The 23,704-nt window shown below is 39.7% G+C and overlaps 1 long non-coding RNA gene across 3 annotated transcripts; it reads right to left on the bottom strand.

The window, feature by feature from the left end:
• Window positions 1–9,319: 9,319 nt before the first annotated feature.
• LOC111949056 (uncharacterized) lies at window positions 9,320–14,285 on the bottom strand. 3 transcript variants are annotated; one of them, XR_013650778.1, is made up of 7 exons: window positions 14,011–14,285; window positions 12,867–12,957; window positions 12,556–12,705; window positions 12,022–12,155; window positions 11,100–11,239; window positions 10,236–10,361; window positions 9,320–9,954 (listed from the first exon to the last, which is right to left on the bottom strand). It is a non-coding gene; the product is annotated as an uncharacterized LOC111949056 (long non-coding RNA). The 3 variants fall into 3 exon arrangements; XR_013650779.1 differs by lacking the exon at window positions 11,100–11,239 and having other exon boundaries at window positions 13,561–14,281; XR_013650777.1 differs by lacking the exon at window positions 11,100–11,239 and having other exon boundaries at window positions 14,011–14,279.
• Between the last annotated feature and the right edge of the window lie 9,419 nt (window positions 14,286–23,704).

Below are 23,704 nucleotides of genomic sequence, written 5' to 3'. Positions count from 1 at the left end.
GCCACTTGTGTGTAGCATGCTACATCAGCTGCAGCTAGGGAAAAAACAACAACATGTTTTTCATTGTAGACTTTTAAGTATTGACTCTCTGTTCACACGTGTCAAAAATAATTGCTTCTAGGATTTTTCTTGCCACATGTCATGGTAAAAATCTGTTTCAATTGTGATTATGGTAATATGGGTTATAAGGGTTACATAATTAACTTACAGGAAACAACCATGTACAGTCCAATATCACCAGGGATCTGTGCACCCCACAGGAAAGACTACATCAGCTCCCCCTTTTAGGCTTGAAATAACCAGATTACGTTGAGTTTGCTATAACATCATATCTGTTTAAATCCCTTGTGATATTTAGTTTCCTGAATGGAATGGCTAATCTATTTAAAAAAAACGGCTTTTTTATGACCTGTCTGTGGAGAACATTGCCTTTGTTTATGAGAGCTGGGGAAGGATTACCCTTTGTTTTGACGTGGGTATAGAGAAGTATAGATAGTAGAAGTATAGAGAACAGATTTTTACTCCAATCAATCAAGTTTTTAAAAGTCCATATTGCTGGTTTTACCCTTGAATTTATTGTCATATTGTTGGGTTTTAATTGTTTTTCTATTTTTGCTTCTGTGATGTTGCTTTTCTTGACTTATTTTATTCTATCTTGTTAGGCCAATTTTAAAACAATTTTAAAACCTGTCATTTTTTAATTACCAGGTTAGTTATTCATTTTCTTCTGTGATGCTTTCAGACTTGTGTAGCATGTCAATAACAAACATTTTTTATAGTATTTCAGGAAAAAAACCATCAATACCTTGTAATATCTGATTGTTGCACAGAGATGACTGGGTAATTGTAGTAGAAGTAAACTGAGGGCATGCACAGCAACATTCTTTGGACCTTTGAACCAAATTCACCTTTAGAGTCAACTGCACACTTGAATACATTGCCATAAAATTGATTTTCTTTTGCTTGGGGGGGGGGGGGGGGGGGGCAGCTGTTTGACCACCGGGGGACAGTCTACCAGCTGTCCCCAACTTACCCCCTTCCTCATATAACCTCATATTAGGGTGAGTGGGTGGGGGGCTTAGCCTGCGATGATTCTTGGGGGGGGGGTTACTAGGCAGTGGCCCCCCTCCTATGGTTGCCGTATGGAGTGGGCCCCCCCTCTTTCGGTTTTATTTGCACCTTAGACATGTAGGGCCCTTGGTAGGGGGGGTGCTTGGACATCACTGCCAGCAAGCAGCAGATGTCCTCCTAGCACCCTACCTGCCAATTTTAACCGCACCTTAGACATTTAGGGCCCCTTGGTGGGGAGAGTGAGGGGACATCACTGTGAGTAATCAGGAGATGTCCCCTTAGTGCCCTACCCGCCAATTTTAACTGCACCCCCCTTAGTACACACACCCCTTCCCCCTCAATATATACATCCCAACATAAACATACACACATGCACACACACACCCTCTCAAACACACATAGGAAGGTGGGACCTAGGACCATCTGTCCCCTACCTCTTCCCTGGTGGGGGGTACAGGCCCCTTTGCGACGGCGGCCGTGTCCCCGGGGTGCCGGTTTCCTGGGCCCGGCGGTGCTCTCTCCGCGCGGTGGGGGGGTTCACATTACATCTGAGCCGGGGGTGTTCGTGTCCCTGGGGGGTGGGTTCTAGTCCTTGCTCCTGAGCGCTGGGCCCCGCTAAATTTCCAACTGTGGCCGAGCCTGGTCGGGCCATATTTACAACATCCCTTGTGGGCCCTCTTTTTTCCCCGGGGTTCCCCCCTCCGGGGCGGGGGCAGCGGGCCCCTGCCTTGCTCCTCCCTGGACCAACCATGGGCCGGGCGGATGGCTGCCTGGAGTGCGGAGCGGGTCTCCCTTGGGGGGTCCTGGCTCGTACCTGGGGTTGGGGCGGGGGGATGCCTGGAACTCCTGGGTGGTGGTGGGGTGCTCGTCTGGGGCTGTGGGCGTCCTTCTCCGGTGGGGCCCTGCGTTGGGCTCTCCCGGCGCGGCGGGGGGGCTGCTCTCCTGGTTGGGCTGGGGCGGCGCTCTCTTTCCCTCCGTGCCTCCCTGCTCTCTGGCTCTGGGGGCCTTGCGGCGGTCCTGCTGGCCCTGGCCTGGGTGGCGGGCTTGGTCGCCTGGGCGGCGGTTGTTCCCTGCCGGTTCCCGTGTGGCGTTGGGGGGATTTCGGCTGCAGCTGCTGCTGCGGTGGGGGTCTTGGGGTGGGGATGGCTGGGCACTCTCCCTCCTTCTTTTCACGTTCCACCATCCATTTTAGAAGAACATAAACACTCACCTGAGCACAGGTGTTAGCTCACCTTTGCACTAACAGTTTGCATGATTGAATGACTGAAATATTTCACACTAGTTGGTTTTAAGGCATAAGTATGCGTGTGAACACTATCTGTTTTGTGTACATGTCGACAGGTGGACATTTTTGCAGCTACCAGGTGTGTTTATAACATTTGAGTGTGTGTGTGGACAGGCCCCGCCCTTTTTGTACTACATTTTAACCTTACCATAATGATTAACAACCAGTAAACGTGTTGCTTTATGCTGCTTCATGGTCTTATCCCCTTTCCCCTCCTATTATCACCCTCCTACCCCCCCTCTCTCTAACGTCCCTCTCTCTTCTTCCCCTCTTTCCTTTTCCGTCCGGTCCAACACCAAAGATTTTCAAACATGATTGAAATTAATAAAGTTTGGCCTCAATTACAAAAGGGGTTTATTCAGACATACCTTTGGTTTGTCTGAAGATTAATAACCCCTCTTGTTAAAGTAAAATATGTCCAACACAAGAGGCCCTCAGCTCTCATCTGTCTGCCCAGCTGTTGGACAGGACAAGTAAAAAAAAAAAAAAAAAATTACAAGTCAAGACCACGAGTCAGCCACCATCTTCACAAAAACATCATAAAAATTTCACTTCTATGGTGTCTTGGTCTTCACATTAGGATCAATCGTTAGGATCAATCATTAAAAACATTTACTGAGATGAAGGCAATAAAAAATAAGGTCTGACTTGAAGGGGAGGGGTGATGCCTCATTATAAAAATTCCAGAGGATTCCAATTAGAGGGCTGCATTGGGAACCCAAATCTCGCGGGATTGGGCGTTTTGAATTGTACTGCGGGCGGGAGCGGGCGGCAAAAAAAACAACTCTCAATCTGACGCCCATGTTTGCATCTCTCTGACAGAGTTTGAAGCCAAAGCCCCTCCGCCGCCTCTTTACCTGCTTTTCCTCTCTACCTGTTCACCTGTTTACATCCTCTGCAGCTTAGAGTTATTTTCCCCGCGCTCCCAGTGTATTCTACACAGAGAGCGCAAAATACGGTCATAGCAGGTTAACACGTTAGTCGGGGCGCTCTAGCGCAGCACAAGGATGAAAGAGCTGTCAATCTATCTGGCAACACTGCGCGGGATAAGGAAGAAGCAGAGGTTTCCTGACAGGGACAGGATGTCAATGGATGAAGCAGAAAAGAACCTCAAACGACGTTCATCGTGAGACACGCGTGGTGTTCAGATCTGCGTGCCGATGCCCCACTGAGGCGCAAAACAGCAAAAACGGGAAAAGGCTGAAGCTAAAAAAAAAGTATTTTTCCGTCAGGAAAAAATTAATTCAGAGTTTTTCAGCTCTGTTGAACCATTAATGTTTTTCTTCCTGCAAATGACTTTGACCTGCATCTGTAGCAGCTGGTTCAGCGCGCTTCAGGCCGTCTGTCTGCGCGCGGACACACGCACCCTTTTTACCGAACAGGATTTGGGAAAATATATTTAATGATTATGTTGCACATTATACAAAAGAGGAATGCATGAAAAGATGAGGCTGGGGGAGGGACACGAATCTCTTTAATAATGTCAATACAAATACGTGTTTTTTCCTGCGGGACGGGAGACGATACAAAATCAATGCATCTCTATTACTGTGCGGGAATTAATTCTCTGAGTTTTGCGGTTGCGGGTGGGAGTGGACATACATATTGCGGGTGCGGGCGGGAGTGTAACGCATACGTTGCGGGAGCGTGCGGGATTGGTCAGAAATTTGGCGGGTGCGGGCGGGAGCGGGATGAAGAAAATAGTCCCGTGCAGGGCTCTAATTCCAATCTCCTATGTGTGCTTCTCTTGAGAGGTGTAAAGTCACAAAGCTTTATGATCCACCCGTTTTATTGCTGAGGTTGAGGGTTAGACTAGTGAATGGTTTACTTTTCCTGCAGGAAGTGCTCTTAGTAAAGCCAATAATGGAGCTACAGTTTGAGATTCAAACGCTTCAGTGTCTTGTAATGACATTCAGAGTTGGTAATCTCAAATCACTTCACACTGATTAGTGACTGTTGTTGGAGGGGAGCCGGTTTAGCTCGTGCTGGTTTGCAGCGGCTTCCGTCCGTGAAACCAGGGTTCGACCCCTGGCTGCTCCCTGTTCCCTTCTCTACCTTTGTGCCGGTCCCAAGCCCGGTTTGAGAAGGTTGCGTCAGGAAGGGCATCCGGCATAAAACATTGCAAAGTTTACCATGCGACTTGTTCGCTGTGGCGACCCCTGATGGGAGAAGCCGAAAGAGGAAGAAGTGACTGTTGTTGGAGATGAAGAGGAATTTATCTAACAAAGACATCAACAATGTTCTGAATTCCTCACACTATATTTTTAAAAATGCTGCTTGAATGCAAAAAGCCCAGAGGTTTGCTGAGCTTAAACAATAAAACCCAATTTATCCTTCCTGGAAATCTACTGTTTCCTAAAAGTCAAATTAACTAGATAAAACCTGAATTAAATGGGAAATAACATGACATTAAAATAATTTATTTTGGGGAATCTGATTTTGACAGATGATCAGAGTGTGATGTCCTCAAAACGAGAAACTGGACTAGAACTGTAGGGCATGCCGTCATCCGAGGTTAACACTTGGGCGGAACTTTACAGTTGATATATTTTTTTTTCTGTCATCATGGGTGACTTGAACTCAGCGGAGACCATAACACCAAAGAGTGAGAGCCACGCAGCACCAAATTATTTTTTTATAAGAAATGAATGTTTACCTATAGGACTGTGTTTTGTTGATCATTTTTGGATTATTGTCTTTGGGGTTAGTATTTTTACCTCAAGTTCCAATACAATAGTGTCTTCTGATGCATTTAATATACTGTATGCAAGTGTAAACAACTAAGTAAAGAATTTTATTTGAGAAACAAAAAAAGAAAAAAACGGGAAACTACCAAAACAGGCCAATTCAGACAATAAGTAAGTTACCATTTTGTGGACAAGTTAAAAATACCCATTCATGAGTTGTTTAAATACAAACCAGAGCACCATAAGAATTAACTTGTTAGATTTGTATGATTTGAAGATGGGGAGGCAAAAAACAAAAATAATGTAAAAGGGATTTGTTTCAGGAAGTCTCAATTAAACTGGATGAGTGTTAATCTCATTATTGTACAATGTTGAAGATGACTAAAAAAAACAAAATCTTAGAATGAGATAAATGCTCCCTGACCTCACAAAAAAAACAAAGACATTCTTTCTGAATAAAGATTTATTTTTTCTATATTTATTTCAATGTTAGTGCAAAGGCAACTGTAATATTTTGAAAAATTGTATGATTCCAATATGTTAAACAAAATGTTCACCATTTTTTGCAGCTAGCAGGTGTGTTGATAACATTTGAGTGTGTGTGGACAGGCCCCGCCCTTTTTGTACTACATTTGAACCGTAACGTAATGATAAACAACCAGTAAACCCGTCTGCTCTATGCTGCTTCATGGTCTTACCCCCCCCTCTCACTATCACCCCCCCCCCCTAACATCCCTCTCTCTTCTTCCCCTCTTTCCTTTTCCGTCCGGTCCAACACCAAAGATTTTCAATCATGGTTGAAATGAATAAAGTTTGGCCTCAATTACAAAAGGGGTTTATTCAAACATACCTTTGGTATTGTCTGAAGATTAATAACCCCTCTTGTTAAAGTAAAATATGTCCAACACAAGAGGCCCTCAGCTCTCATCTGCCTGCCTAGCTGTTGGACAGGACAAGTTAAAAAAAAAAAAAAAATGTTCACAAAAAAAAACTAACATTAGGGGGGGCGCTGGTGAGCGTAGCCATGTGAAGACGTGTTTTACAGAGCTCCTCAAAAGGGAGACTTTTTGAAATATATTATGCACTCCAAAACTACCAAATATTCTCCAGCATAAAAACTACATGCCAGTAAACAGCCTTTACGTTATTTTTCGCATTCCCAGCGCTGTTTTGTAAAATCATGAGCAAAACTCGAACTGGAAATCAACAGGCCGGGAAAGCCTCGGACCACTCTGAGAGCACAGCGGCGCCACCACCGGACATGAGAGAGGTAATGAGGGCGATCGCCATTTCCGAAAAGACTATACTGGAGCGGATTGACTCGAGTACAAAGGATCTGAACGACAAAATAGATTCAATAAAAAAAGATCAGGAGAAGCACGAGACCCGCCTGGACAGTATTGAGTTCGGTTTGAATACGTATTCAGACCAGACGGTGGAACTGGAGAATGTGGTTAGCAAGCTAAAGTTGGAGGTTGCTAAGCTAACTGACAAGGTGGATGATTTAGAGGGGCGACAGCGACGCTGCAATGCACGGATTGTCGGGGTGAAAGAAGGATTTGAAAACACTGGGAAACCGACTGATGTTATTGCCACAATGTTGAAAGAAACTCTTCATCTCAACTTCACACCGACGCTAGACCGAGCTCATCGCAGCCTGGGAAAACCTGGAAACTCCCCCAGGGCGATAGTGGTGATGTTCCACTATTTTCAGGAGAAGGAGGAAATTTTCCGGGCCGCCAGATCGCAGCCGCTACTTCTACAAGATATGAGGATCAGCATCTTCCCTGATTTCACCGCAACTGTCGCAAAGAAACGAGCTGCTTTCACAGAAGCGAAACGTCTGCTCTGGGGATGCACCGGCGTCAAGTTTGGGATTATGTTTCCAGCCACCCTGCGCATCACATCACCAACAGGACAAGACAAGCGCTTCACGGATCCGTCTGCAGCAATTGACTATATTAAAAAGGATTTACTGCGACCAGCTGAATGAAGAGGGAAGTTTTTCTGCAGCAGAGTGGACTCTCACAGAAGAGGATGACCCTGCACTGATTCCTTGACGCCCAGAAGACGTCACGTGTATATTTTCATAAGAGGGGAAGAAAAAAAAAAAGAAAAAAACTGAAAGGTATCTTTTTTTTACATTCCCTCTTGTATTTACATTGTGCATTTTGCTTTTGCAATGTTTAGGGAATTATCCAATCCTCTCTTTTTTTATTTTTCTTCTCTCTCTCTCTTTTTTCTTTTGAAACTTAGAGGGTTATCATTTAAGTTCCATTGATTGTCGTTTTAAATGCGGTATTAAGGTGGAAAACATATTTTTTAATTTTTTATTTATTTATTATTTTTTATTATTATTTTCTAATCTACAGTATTTTACTGTTCTGGAGTCTAAATACATGTTGCACAATATGCCCATTTGAGGGGCTTTCTGACAGCTAGGTGAATGTTTAGTTACTGCTTAGTACTAGCTCAGAGGGATGCGATCTCAGCGGGGTTTGTAGATCAGCATGGGGGGTTGAGGGTCTTTTCATTTCGGGGTTTTGATGAGAACACTTTTTTTTCTCTGTCTCTTTCTTTCATACATATATATATATATATATATAAATATAAATATATATATATATTACTGTTTAAATGACAGATTCAAAAAAATCAGGCGTGCCTCCGCTTTATAAGTTGTAACGTCAAAGGAATAAATAATCCAATTAAACGGACTAAAGTCTTTACACATCTAAAATCATTTAGACCTGATGTAATCTTTTTGCAGGAAACACACCTCCGGTCAAATGAACAAGTTAAATTGAAGAAACCGTGGATAGGACACGTATTCAGCTCTAAAAATGAAGCAGGACCCGGGGTGCTGCTATTTTAATTAGGAAGGGAATCCCATTTGTACAAACGTCAATAATATCTGATGCTACAGGGAGGTATATCATCGTTAAAGGCAGACTATGTGGCAAACTGGTCACCTTAGCAAACGTATATGGACCAAACTGGAATGACCCAAACTTTTTTCAAAAATTTTTTGGAAACATACCAGATCTGACTGAATCACAGCTGATTTTAGGGGGTGACTTCAACTGTGTCCTTAACCCACTTCTAGACAAATCAAACCCAAGACTTGGTAGCAAAATGTCCAAAGCAGGTACAGCTATCGCAAATTTTATGGAATCATACGCGCTTTCTGATCCTTGGAGAAACAAGAACCCAACTTCTAAACAGTTTTCATTTTTCTCACCAGTACATCGATCATACTCAAGAATAGATTTCTTCATATTAGATAATAGGATGCTTCCCAATACGTTGGACTGTCAATATAATGCAATCGTCATCTCCGATCATAGCCCAGTACAACTGGATATCAAACTGCATGAGCCCCCTAAACGCAGAACCGCCTGGCGGCTTGACCCGCTACTATTATCCAAAGACTCATTTAAAAAAATGCTATCGGACCAGATCCAATGTTTCTTGGAACTTAACCAAACTCCGGACATGCAAATGAATGTTATATGGGAGGCACTAAAGGCCTATCTCAGGGGCCAAATTATCTCTTACTCATCTTTCCAAAATAAAAAATATAAACAAAGAATTAATGACTTGACTAATAACATAAAAGAGACTGATCGCTTATATGCAGAAAATCCAACACCTGATCTTTACAAAAGGAAGTTGCTGCTAAACACAGAATACGAAAATCTGTCTACACAACAAACAGAACGCCTTCTATTTAAATCAAGACAGACATTTTATGAACATGGGGACAAAGCTGGAAAGCTCCTCGCATATCAAACCAAAACATCCATGATTGCTAATACCATTCCTGAAATTTGCAAAACCTCGGGGGAGAGAACACTAGATCTGGAGACAATAAATGACCAGTTTAAACTATTCTATTCTAATCTCTACACCTCAGAGCCAACTGATGAAAACAGTCTTAACACATTTTTTGAAAATGTACCTATACACTGTCAGAAAAAATGTGCAAAATTTGTACCTTTAGAGGTACAATGGCTTGTCACTGGGGCAGTACCCTCAAGGGTACAAATGTTGTACCCTTTCATATAGGTGCGTATCTGTACCCTTTCAGTATGTACCTTTCAAAGGCAAATATGTACCTCTGTGGACTAAATTGTACCTTATAGTGCTATGGTACCATAATGTACCTTTAAAAAAGGTACAAATTTGTTCTTTTAAGGGTACTGCCCCAGTGACAAGCCTTTTGTACCCTTTGATGGCAAATTTGTACCAGATACAGCACATTAAAAGACCAGTATACTGTTTATCACATTTATTAAACATTCAAAACAATTACAATTCTGACATTTCACAGTATGTACAGTGTCACAACAGGATGCATATATTTACAATTATTAGCAATTTTACAATAATGAAAAATCTATATTTTTCCTTCAGTTCACATTGCATTCATTGTAACTATAACCTTAACATTTGATCAATTGTAAACAGCACATAGCACTTCAGTTACCATTTTTAAACCATGAAATAAAACTTGTGACATTAACAAAAGAAGCACTAGACCTCATTTTAAGTACATCTTTCTACTGCATTCTACATTTTCTAAAAATAGATAATAAAAAAGTAAACTCAGAACCAAGTTTAAATGCATAATTTAAATAATAAAATGCATAAATGTGATAAGATAATATTGATAAGAATTCTAAAAAGAAGAACTATAAAACACACTAAAGATTACCAAGGATTACGTTTATGTCAATACCTAGTGGATCCTCTGCAAGCTTCTCTTCTCTTGATTCTTTGGAGACTTTGGCCAATGGAGCTTTTCTTTGAACAAGCTCAAGCACCTTTGGCACAATACTGGTAAACGCCGTCCTTGAAGCGCTGGCTTAAACTGACAGGTGATGGATGCATTCGGTCAACATCAAACAACTGAAAATTGAAGAAAATTAGAAAATTAATCATTCACTTTAACTAAAACAAACAAAAGACATAAAACAGTCTAATATTCTTTGTTGCCATTTCCCTTTAGTGATCTCATTGTATAAATATTACTTGGCTTGAATGACTATATATTTATATATGAGTTTAGAAAATTACAATGTTTTTACAATTGAGTTAAAGCTGTTAATGATCATTTTAGCAGATGTCTCAGCTCATATTGACATTCAAAATGTATTTTAAGCTGAGAACTGATTTAAAATGTCACTGACCCCTGAGGTTGTCTTCAAGAAAGGGTACTTCTTTAGTATATCCTCTCGCACTTTGCTGTACTGGATATGCAGGACATTCACATGACCTTCAACGGATGATGCATCCTCTCCAATGACAGCAACCACCTATTGGATCAAATTTAAAAGTCCATATTAATAATAAAAAATACAACTGCAAGCACTGATTACTGGGGTTAAAGCACTTTGAGATGATGTTTAAAGACAGTTTGTGCAGAGTGGTTTGGAGTTGATCAGAAATTAACTTCTGAGTTGTAGGCGGGGCTATTGACACAGTAGTTACCCTCTGCTGATGTCCGATCATCCCTTTGTTTACGCCCTCTCCCGCTAGCTTACAGTCCTTCCAACCTAAAACTAACATTAGTGGTGAAAGCAAAATGTTGAGCAATATTGAAGCTTTCCGGCCATAGTTTAGATCAAGCTCAGACAAGTATGATGAAGATGTTAATGGATCTGTTTGTCTGCAAGTGGACGCATCAGAATAGAGCAGAGCAGAGGGACTCTGACCCACCTCATTTCATGTGGTGCGTCACAATAGAGAGCTTCCTCAAACTGCCTTTATTTTGTCTGTTCCTGATTCATCCCAATTTGAGTGAATTCTCAGATGTGCAGTTTCAAACGTGTTCTTTTAAACGTGCCCATCATGAGAAAAATACTGCGACAAGTTAAAAATGGGGGACCCACTCCAATGAAAGTTATTTTTTAAAATGTAGCATTTTTATGATGACATATTGTTATAAGATTTAAGAATAAAACTGTGTTTCTGAATATTTATTTTCTCAAATTGGGATGAATCAGGAACAGATGAAAAGATGTAATTTGAGAAAGCTTGTAGTTGTTACGTACAAGCTACATTTGGCAGGCCACAAGCTCCCTGCTCCGCTTGTCTTCATTCTTCTCGTCTGAGTTGGCATCTGGCTCACATCTAGAAGGCTGGATAGCTCCAATATTGCACGCCAATTCTGTTGCTTGGGGGTTGTGAGGGACTGTAAGGTAACAGGAGCGTAAACAATGGCATGATGGGAAGTTAAGGCCTGTTAACTCTGCAAAACAGTCCTGTCGAGAACTTGAAGGTGAATTCCAATTGAACTGCAGAAACCATGTCCCAGAAAACATTTTTCCCCCTCAAAAACTGCATAATCAATGTCTGTCTTTGTATAATAATAATGGATTGGATTTATCTGCGCTTTTCAAGACACTCAAAGCGCTTACATTGTGTCCATTATTCATTCACTCCTCATTCATACATGGTGATGGTAAGCTATGGTTGTAGCCACAGCTGCCCTGGGGCAGACTGACAGAGACATGGCTCCCATTTCGCGCCTACGGCCCCTCTGACCATCACCGGGATCATTCATGCACATTCACACAAGGAATGTGAAGTGAAGGAGGGTGAAGTGTCTTGCCCAAGGACACAACGACATTTTTTGGCTGGTGGGAGCGGGGATCGAACCGCCAACCCTTCGGTCATTGGACGACCCGCTCAACCACCTGAGCCACTGTCGCCCGTATAGTCAATATCGTGTTAATTATGCAGATCTTTGTTGAAGGAAATACAGAAGAATTATATGTTTGTATGATGAGGACAGTATTCCAGAATGTATTCAATGTGTTGTGACTTACTCACTCGGTGCAATCTGCTGTTTCCCTAGAAAACTTTAAACTAGTTTGGATGATCTGCCTTACTGCACTGTTTGACAACTAAACTGAATTGGAAAGACAGCCTGACTTTGAATGCTTGAAATGACTGAAAAGATTATTTACTTACTTTGGCCAGAGAGGTGTCTTCAACTCTCCGTCTTGTTGTAGGACTGTGTTGTAACATTATGGTGTCATCTGAGTCCACTTCAGTGTCTCCACTTGAACTGGTATTGCAGCTCTATGCAGGACAACTCGGCTGATCTGTCAAAGTATTAAAGCTTTGAGTTGCTGTAATATTTAAATTAGTATGATAGCAAAAACAAAAAAGTAAAAACAAAGATTTTTAAATACTGACCGACTTAACAGTTTAGCAGATTTATTATCTTGTCTAAGACAGCAATAGGATATAAAACTCATACTTATTTGCCCGTGTTTTGTTCCCCACACTATCCTGTCAAATAAATCATTAACCCTCAGACTCCTATTGATGCAAATATACAATCAAAACTCTTCAGCTCAAAAATGTTCTTAATTTAGCATGTACTTGAAAGCAAAAACACAGATTATTTCCCTTGGAAATAAATTCAGGCATCAAAGGGGAATTTACCCAAAACCATTCAAAACAAAATAGATAAACTACAATTTAAAAGAAAAACTTCACCTTCTGGATTTGTATCTTCGGCCAGACAAATTTCAAACACACCAAGGTTTGGGTTTTTCAACAGGAGATCAAAAACCTGCTCATCAACTTCTGTCTTTGAGTCATCAAAGACTTTCAAGTCCAAGGTTGGGATGTTGAACTTTTTGGCAGCTGTGAACACAGCAGAATTATGTTTAGAATACAGCACAGAAATTATCTTTAAATTAAAAAGCAATTAAAAAAATCTGTTTGCATCACAGCTGACAGTTTACCCACAAAGTTGACTGATTCCTGTAAAGAAAAATGCTGGAAATTGTGATGTTTCCACTCACCGCATTCCCAAAAGGATTTGTAGGTCAGCTGAACTTCAAAACATTTTTTTTTTTTGGCGTTCGACATGTTCACGCACAGCTTGCATCTTTCCTGGTGGGAAAAATAATAATATATTACAAAAAAGAAAAAAACATTACAACACCAAAAGGTACCAACACAGCATTTATTCAGATCGAAGTCCTGTTCCAAATGAATTAATACATTTTAAAATAGTAATGGCAAATATACAGTTCACACTAGCTGCCACAGCAATGTTGCAGAATTTGCAGAACTGCTAAAAAAAAAACACTGACGACAATGCACTGGCTTCTAAGGGCCTACAGATTTATTTCTTGGAAGTTCGTTTAAATTTTTTTTTTTTTTTCCTGGTTTATAGATGAGTTTTTGGTATGGGAAATCGTGACGAGTATCTGGAATCACGGACCTCCACTTAAAAAAAATCTCTGCAGGAGAATGATCAAAATCAACAATACACAGTGTAAACTTCGCTTGACCAACAATGAGCGATCATGACAACCTAAACAGTCTGTCACTGTCTTGCATTCGAGAAATGGTGGCTGCGCGCGCACAGCAGCTAAGGCAGGCTGACATATAAATGGGAAGAACCGCCATACTGCGGTGTAAAAAAAAAAAACGTTTTTGGACTCCTACACATTACAGATTAAAATGATTAACGCATTGAATTCGACGGACCTGATAAATATCAGTAGGAATTATGGAGCTGGTCGTTTCAAAAGTAGCTGGCTTCCTTACTAAGAAAGACAGAAAGAAAAAAAAAAAAGGGGGGGGGGGTAGGCAACAACAACCGGTGCATCAATCAACGCCAGCGTACATCGGTAAAACGGCGACAGAATTATCTAGTGAAAAAATGTATATATTTCAATGTATTTAACGGAACGCGGTACAACACCAATAAAAACAACAGCTTAATTTATTTAATGGTTGCATTTAGCTGAACTTCAAACGGCTGAGGCTAACCGTTAGCAAACTCCTGGTCCTGCTCGTAGTTTGCAATCTCCTCACAGGCACATACACGGTGGAATAGCAGCATTCCACTACACAAAAGTTATTCCTTACAGATAAAATAAGCGAACCCACTTAAAACAAGTTTCCAACTTATTTTTGAGCAATTAGCAGACTTACCTCAGTCACAGCCTCTATCTTCCTCCGGCCGCTGCGGGATAACAAAATGGCGGAAGAAACGAAACTTAAGAAAGTAGAGTGGGCGTGGTCTCGCTGGTTTACTCCAACATATTTCCTCTACGTTTTTACTCCTACTTAAACAAAAATTACTGATGGTAACTCCGAAAAAAGTACTCTCTCATTTTTCCTGTGTAGGTACAAAAGCTAAAAGGTACTAATATGTACACTTAATGTAACGTAGTAACAGAGAAATTTACTTTTTTATTAGAATGCATGATAAGAAAAAAAATACCTTAAATTAACAGCTCAAAAACTAGAAATTTAAATTGAACTTAGGCCAAGTTAAAGTACACCATATAAGGTAAAAAACATCAAATAATTTTGTCTACATTGTGCTTTTGCTCTAAATTAAATATAAGTATATTTTTACTTATATATAAGTAAAAAAAAAAAAAACAGGCTCACACTAATACATGTTTAAAAGTTATTATCTTGATGCTCTGCACAATCAATAAAATATAATTTGCTTGTGTACTGTTCAGAACTAGTCATAAAAGATGTGTGGTCTCTTAAATATATTTGGTTATTTTGTGCATCTTTTCCAAATAACCAACAATGTATTAAATGATTTTGGGTGACGTTTCATACACTTTGCATTATTACTTTTGTCACACAAGTGATTGTACCTTTGTTTGTGGAATAAAGGGTCCAAATATGGGCCCTCTGATGGTTGGAAACATATTTGTACCTTTTTTATCCTTAAATGGTACATATGAGTACCCTAAGGTGTAATTATGACTCACTTAGGGTACAAATTCACCATTTGTACCCTAAGTGTTCACAAACGTACCCCAACCGTACCCTTTTTTCTGACAGTGTACCTCAAATATCCTCAGAAGATAGAGAAAAGATTGATAGAGAAATAACATCAAATGAAATAAAACAGGCAATTAAATCTATGCAGAATAACAGGGCCCTGGGACCTGATGGTTTCCCCATTGAATTATATAAAACTTTTATCGATAAATTGGCTCCAATACTCAAAGTAGTATATCAAGAGGCATTTAGTTTAGAGAAACTACCACTGACCATGAATCAGGCTACAATAGCAGTGCTGCATAAGGAGGGTAAGGACCGCCTACATTGCAGCTCCTATAGACGAGTAAGTCTATTAAATAGCGACTACAAGATCCTGACAAAAATTCTGGCTAATAGAATAGGTACTATATTGCCAAAAGTTATACATTCTGACCAAACTGTTTTTTTACCCGGCAGACAATCATTCTACAACATGCGACGCCTGCTCAACATTCTATATACACAAAAACAGACACAAAAATCTGAAACAATAGTCTCCTTAGATGCAGAGAAGGCCTTCGATCGTATCGAATGGAGGTACCTATCCACGGTCCTAGAAAAGTTCAGATTTGGTCCCTCATTCAAAAAATGGATTAAAATAATGTATCTCTCTCCAATTGCAGCAGTACGCACGAATAACCTACTATCAGATTTTTTCAAATTGGGAAGAGGTTGCAGACAGGGCTGTAGTCTGTCTCCTTATGTCTCCTTTTGACTTAGCGATTGAACCATTGGCCATAGCTCTCAGAGGGGACAACCAGATTGCCGGAATTTCCAGAGGGAATATTATACATAAAGTGTCACTCTATGCGGATGATTTGCTGTTGTCTATCTCTAATCCATATATATCAATACCTAGACTACTCAAGGTACTAGATCAATTTGGTCAAATTTCTGGATATAAATTGAATTACACCAAAAGCTTGTTGTTTCCCATTAATAATATTGACAGTGATTTTTCCGCTTTCCCCTTCAAAGTAGAAAAAGATACATTTAAATACTTAGGAATAAACATCGCCCGCACAATGGGGGAACTACGAACTCGAAACTTTGAATCTTTGTTAGAACAGACGTCACAAAAGCATAATGAGGTTTTTCACTACACCCTCTCAAAAAAAATACCTAGGAAATAGTAAATGTTGGAGGTGTGGTAACAATGGAGCCAATCACTTCCATATATTTTGGGACTGTGTGGTTATCAAGAAGTATTGGTCTGACATACATGAACATCTGCAAAATGTGTTTTCTATTGTTTTCCCCTTGTCTTTTGAAAGTCTGTTTTTGAGTAAAATTGATGGCCTAGACGACAAAAATAAGAAACTGCTCTACATTCTGCTGGCAGCCAGTAAGAAAGCAATAACCAGAAAATGGCTTAAACCTGAACAGCCAACGATAGAAGACTGGATTGATGTTGTACAAAGAATTTATATAATGGAAAGAATCTCACACTCTTTACAAATACGGCTGGATGTTTTTTACGCTACTTGGTCTATATGGACAGAATATGTTAAGCCTGTAAAATCAGATCTCATCTGAAATCATGTCATATCATTTATGTTTTGAAACTCCCTGCTTCCTCACATGTTCCTTTTTTATTTATTATTATTTTGTTTTTGTTTTTTTTGTTTTTCAATTAAAAAACTGAGAAAGCATGAACATTGTAACACGTCAAAACAATGTACAATTTATCCTGTGCTTTTTCAATAAAAAATAAATTTGAAAAAAAAAAAGAACAGACGTCACAAGACTTAAAAAAATGGTCCTGGTTACCAACCTCACTTGCAGGCAGGATAAATATTATTAAAATGTCCGTCTTACCAAAATTCTTATATACTTTTCAAATGATTCCTATTTTCATAACTAAATCCATCTTCAGAAACCTAGATCAAATGGTAGCAGCATTTATTTGGAATAAGTCAAATCCCAGAATGAAAAAGACCTATTTGGAGGTACCAAAGGACGCAGGTGGGCTAGGACTCCCAAATTTTATTCTCTATTACTGGGCAGCAAACATCACCAAATTATTGCATTGGAAGCATCTATATGAGACCAATGAAGGGGAAGTTTGGGCACAAATGGAACTGATGTCTAATCCAATACCACTGCTAACTTCTTCATCATCTCAAAATCGACCACAACAAAACATGAACCCGATTGTCAGAGCTTCTATCCAGATATGGTTCCAGTTTGGGAAACATTTTGCACTTCAACAAGCCAGCAAATTTTTCCCCATTTCCTCTAATCCATTCTTCCTGCCCTCTGTCACAGATAATGCCTTTAAAAGCTGGCATGTCAAAGGTTTAAAATTCTTCTATCAACTTTTTTCAGACAATGGTTTCTGCGCATTTGATAGTCTGATCAGGGGCCTGTTTCACAAAGGAGGTTAAGTGTAAACTCTGAGTTCATAAACCCGGAAATCAGGGAAACCCTGGGTTTTCCGTTTCAGAATCGGAGGTTTGTCAAACCAGAGAAAGCAGAGTAAGTCAAACCCGTTTCTGAAAGAGAGTTAACTTTTACTCGGAGTCAGTATCCATGGTTACTTATGCTGTGAACCTAACCTGGTCGGGAGCAGGTTTTATTCTCCAAACTCGAAGTTTTTGCCGGTCCCCTCCCCTTTTTAAAGACGAAGCACTATATATCGCTTCAACCTTCATTGCCCACATTTCCGTCACGCGATCTAAGTGACAAGAATGGCTTGTCCTTTTTTGGAGGACCCAATAGACGAGGAGGCTGCATTAATTCGTAGAGAATTACATTTACGTCGTACGAGGATTTTGAGACCTCGACTCGATGTTTTGTCATTTCCCCATACGTTTTTGTTTGAGCGTTACCGTTTTTCGTTGCAGTCAATTACATATACAAAATGAAAACAACATTAGGTCTTGCTATGTAGATGTTTCATATGTCAAATATTGTCAACAAAGCCTACATCCATGACATGCTCACATTTGACCTGATTGAATTATGTTTTTATACTTCACTTTTAGCTGCTGCCATGTTTCTTTTAATTCCTGCAGGATTGCATCTACATGAAAATGAAATCAGGGACATAGAATTAGATTAATGTAACAATTACTTTTTGGAAACACAATTTTCTAGCACTGCTTACTTTCTTAATCCCATATAAACCTATACCACTTGATCAATACAGGGGTAGTGTTGCAGCGTGTGTGTGCTGAGCGGGGTGCAATCCACGAGAGACAAGGGGAGGGGCGATTGCAGGTGCAGATGGGGGGGGGGGTGGGGTGAGCACGGATGAGGAGGACGGAGAAGGTGTCATTCCCAGAATAACTGTTTTGGAGTCATTCTTATTCCGCTCTGGAGGTTGAGGGTTTCCAACGGGAAGTGAACCCCGAAGGAGAATTCCCTTCAGCCCTGAAGGAAATCTCCCCTGCGCTTTTGACCACGCACGGTCGGAAAGACGAGAGAAAAGAAGGAAGTCTTTGCGCAGCGAAAGGTTCAACAGTAGACAAAAGTTCACTTTTAAAAACACAATTGCATGTATTAATATTAAAATGACCAACGTTTGCTAGAGGGGAAGGTTAACAAAAAAGTCCTCTAAACATTACCGACGTTAAATGCATTTTTCCCCAGATTGGTTCTGTACACTATGCAGCATTTCATGCATTTACACCAGGAATAACACTTCAAAAGTACACCTAAATATCACCATTTTTTATTTCACACCTTACGCTATTTAAAAAGTTATTACAGTCAATATTTATAACAATGATTTAAATGCAAACTTAGGCATTAACTTGAGCAGCTATGTTTTCCACGCTAACTGTCTCTGTTTTGCAGATGCAGCGGTGTTGCTTTTCTTCTGGAATATGTTCTCATATTCACTGCAACTCTGCAGCAGCACGTCAAGTTCAGCTGCCGAAAAATACGCAGACCTCTTTGTTTTCACGGTTGCCATGGTGACTCGTGATATCTGCGCTCCATTGATAATGGCTTCTTATAGACGCGGTGCGCACGCTCACCTCCGAATCAGTCCACTCAGAGTTGATTGATCTAACGCGGATCAGCTGCTCTGAAACTGAAAACTCAGAGTTGTCAATCTCTCGATTGACCAACTCAGAGTTCAGGTTTGACCTCAGAGTTGGTTGAACCTCCTTTGTGAAACAGGCCCCAGGGATTACAACATATCTGCCTCACACATGTTTAGATATTTACAAATACGTAGTTTTGCAAAGACCCTGTACTCTTCATTTCCCTATTTACCGCCTAAAAATGAAGTGGACACCCTTTTAGAATTAGATCCTTTCGGCAAGAAAAGAATTTCAAACATTTACAAACTTTTGCTGGATATGAAACCTATTAAATGGATAAAAACCAAAACCAGATGGGAAAAAGATATTGGAGTCAATGTGTCGGAAGAAGAGTGGAAATCCTGTCTGACTCGTATACACAGTTCGTCACTCTGCATTCGTCCTGGTCTAATTCAATTCAAAATACTTCACCGTCTCCATTATACAGGAGAGAGGCTAGCAAAGATTTTTCCAGGTGCCGATCCTGCCTGCCCGAGATGCAAACATGTACCAGCTACTGAGGGCCACATGATTTGGTCCTGCCCCAATCTACACAATTACTGGGGAAATATATTTCAGGTCCTGTCCCATATCTATGGAAAAGAACTGACACCTGACTTTCGGATTGGTATTTTTGGAATTATGACACCTCAACATAAAGCAAACAAATCTCAGGAAAATGCCATTGCATTTGCAACTCTACTCGCACGTAGATTGATTTTATTCCACTGGAAATCTGACAAAGCTCCGTCGGTTTCCCAATGGTTAAAAGAGTTAATTTCCTTCCTGCCTTTAGAGAAGCTCGGATACAGGATAAAATCAACTCAACAAAAATTTTCGGTGACGTGGCATCTCCTTATTGAATATGTGAAAACATTTACTTTTGACATTTGAGGATTGCATGTGGGAAATTGAGACTGTTATCAACCATATCTCTTCTGTTTCTGTTAGTGTTCCTTCATCTGTTTTTTAGAGCCTACGGTGGGTTGGGTTGGAGGTTTTTTTTATTTTATTTTTATTTCCTATTTTTATTTTTTTTTGTTTGTTTTGGTTTTCTTGTTGTCTGTTCTGGCTTATTTCTTAGTTATATTCTACTTTCTACCTGTTACCTGTTTATGTATAACAAAATTTTCTGTTTTTGTTTCTGTTTCCGGTCTATATCTAAAAATATGAGCCCAACAATACTGTAACAGGATACTGTGAATGACAAAGCTGAACAATAAAGTTTGAAAAAAAACCCAAAAAAACTAACATTTATGTTTTCTGTAGCTACACAAAAAGTGAACATGTTGAAGTTTTATTAGTTTTTCTTTTGTCTTAAGTTAAGTTAAGTTAAATTAAGTCTTTGAAAACTTCAACAAAAATGTTTTTTTTTCTTTTTAGATGATTAAATTGTTTGAATTTAGTTTAATTGTGTCTGTTGGCCACTTCACCTTCATCCTGTTTCTTAAATGTTGTTATTACTTCTTCTTAAGTTTAACATCTAAAAGAATCCAGACGTTATTAGAAAAGTGTTTCAGTTAGAAAGCTGACTTAGACCAAACTCTGGGATGTTTGGCTGTTAAGAAACACAAACCTTGAAGGAGAACTAAACTGTTGACCTCTGATTTCATCAAGAAGATTTCAAAACTGGTTGATGTGTTTGTTGTGGTATAAGACATTTAACAGGGAAGACTCATTGTAGCGCAGAGATGCTGTCACTTTACCACAATGCATCATGGGAAAATGTAGTGCAAAAACGGCCGCAGATGGCAGACAGACTCTCTTCTCTGAGCTTCATTGTTTGCTTGTTCCACAGTCTGATCAGGATTATGGAATTACATCTCTGCCATAAAGTCAAAGGGCGTAAAGACAACTAAGCGGGCGTATTTAGGAACTGAGTGAGTAACTGAGCAGCGATTCCGCACTGTCAATTCTCCTTTGCGCACTCACCTGGATTTACGCTCAGTGTTAAGGGGGCGTTTTTATCACTTTGTGGCAGTATTCAGGGGTGTGTTTGTAACTTGGGGGCAGGAACCTTTGTGGTTTATCTGATTAGCTAAAATTTGCATGTCAAGCAGCGAGGCGGGACTTTCATTTTGGGGCTTTAATAGAAAAGGAACGGCGGTTGTAACATGGATTAAAAGCATCAAAACGGTAACAAATTCAGTGATTTTCACATGAGAAAAACTTACAGCACAAAAAAACCCGCTGCACTTTCTTATCTTGGTTTTGGGTCGTTGGTTAATGTTTTAATCAAATTTACATCTGCTTTTTTTTTTTCTATGAATGCCTCTAACGGGGGGGGGGGGGGGGTGAACAAGTTTGACACGAAGAGACGACATTTCTAACTGTGATAGTCAAAGAGCCACACCACACACTGACCTGCCGGACACACACACACACACATACAATTAAAGCCATGTTATTTCCCATAACCCCCTCCTCTCCTTACAGTACAACAGCACTGGATTAAAATGCGCCGTTTCAGTTCTGAGTGTTTTTTCTGTATTTAACGTTAACACACATACCGGTGAAACGTGCATGCTGGTGTGTGTTTTAAAAAAGCAGCGAGCGCAAAACTGAGTTGGTTGTGATTTATTTTTTATCTTTTCAGTTATCAATCAGCATTTAAAATCCATCAAAGTCCTAGACAGCTGTTCACTGTAATCTGCTGGAAGTTGCTGCGCTGAGCCTCGAGTCGATCTTCCAACACAGGATACCTCCTTTTCCGTGGAAACTCAGCTGCTGCTGCATCTTCTTGTCTTGTCGGAGTTGGTTTTCCAGCATCTTCACTTGCGTACCATGGATTCATTATTTTAAATTCTCTGGCAGCTGAGGTTCGATAAGTAGAAAGATCTTCACAGATTCAGACTTCCTGCTTCAATAACTCTTCTGATCAACGTTCAAATGTGTCAGCAAGTATCTCTATCCTTTTGTATTAACACAGAGAGTGAACCACAAATGCATTTCTGAAGAAAAAAGATAGTTTTTTTGTCTTTTAATCAGAATTGTTCACTTCAAGCTGCGAATGCAGAAATGCAGCAGGGACCGTCAACAAAGTGCAACCTCTGTGAACTGTGAAACACCACTGTGTAAAAATCAATAATCTCACCAAAAAAATAAATAAATGTCTATATTTATATGAACTGGTATTGAAGACTCGTCAGCATATTCGTGTTACAATAAATATTTTGTAGAAAAGTCCATCTTTATTTTATCTTGTTTCATATACTTTTTCAAATTTTAATAGAAATGAATCATGACTAAAGTTATCAGTAGTTGTGAAGATACTGAAGCTACTGTCACCAAACCTTCTGTACAGAATAATAATGACCTTATTGTCATACTAAAATAAAGAATATGTCAATATTTCACTTTATTTTTAGGAATTTTTCATATTTACAAATGGATCAGATTTGGTTAAATATATTCAATAGCTCTGAAGATGCTAGAATTCTTTTTACATAATCTTTATTGAAGTAGGAAAATAAGGTCATGATTAGTCACTACAGGAGGTTTTTGTCAGTAACTACAGCATCTTCAACGCTATTAAGGATTTTTGACAAAATCTGATCAATATTTAAATATGAAAAACTCCTTAAAACAAACAACGGGAATTTATGACATAATCTTTGTTGCAGTTGTTGGGGGAAGGTTGAAGCACCCAGGCGCAGAGAGGAGAGGAGGCAGGAGTTCCAGGAACAAGGGCTTTTAAATATTAAAACTAAACAAACCAAAAACCAATGCTAAAGCAGGTAAACCAAAACTCGAAACACTCATTATACTCGAAAACCGGGGTAGAGCAGAATATGGACCAGGACAGGAGGAATAGAAAGACAAGACTTAAATACATACAAGGCAACAAGACACAGGTGGAAACACTCAGGACTGATGGGGAAAGGTAAAACTTGTAACAACAACAAAACAGGAAATACTACAAAATAAAAGAGGAAGTAACTCAAACCTATACAGGAAATAAAGGAACCAAAAACAAAAAAACTGAAACCATTACAGCAGTAGGACAATAAGGTCATAATTAGTCAGTACAGGAGGTTTGGTGACAGAAGCTTTAGTATCTTCAGAGCTATTGTGTATATATGTTATGATTCATATCTCTATTAAATTAAAAAAACTACATGCAACAAAATAGAGATTGACTTTCTAATAAAATTTAGTATAATAATAATGCAGCATGACTATGCTGACGAATCTTCATTACCAGTTCATATATATATAGACATGTATTCGCTTTTTAAAAGTTTACTGATTTTTACAGAATGGTGTTTCACAGAGTTTACACTTTGTTGATGGTCCCTTGGCAGCCGGCTGCTGCATGTCTGCATTCACAGCTTGAAGCGAACAATTCTGATTAAAAGGCAATAAAACCAATCTTTTTTCTTCAGAAATACATTTGTGGTTCACTCTCTGTGTTAATACAAAAGGATAGAGATACTTGCTGACACATTTGAAAGGTTATCAGAAGAGTTGTTGAAGCAGGAAGTCCGAATCTGTGAAGATCTAATTTAACCGAACTGCAGCTGCTCTATTCCCGTGTTCCTCCGCGTAGCTGATAGCTTGCAGTTTAAACTATGCCTCATAATCGTGTCTCTTTGCATTTCAAGGGTTTCCAAAACGAAGTTATTCTGCATAATGCACATATCTGCACCTTTGTACTATGGGGGTGGGTCTTCTTTCACGTCTCTCTCCGTACCGTCATCATGCCGTTCTCTCCTAGGTCCTCTTTACCGAAGTCACACAACAACACATTAGGGCCGCTCTGTACATTTTGGAGAGAAATGTAAGACTTTCGCCTTATGGTTGTG

This window comes from Oryzias latipes, chromosome 17 (genome assembly GCF_053564925.1).
Source record: "Oryzias latipes strain Hd-rR chromosome 17, Olatipes_Hd-rR_3.1".
Lineage (NCBI taxonomy): Eukaryota > Metazoa > Chordata > Actinopteri > Beloniformes > Adrianichthyidae > Oryzias > Oryzias latipes.
This window is presented reverse-complemented; position numbering and strand designations above follow the sequence as displayed.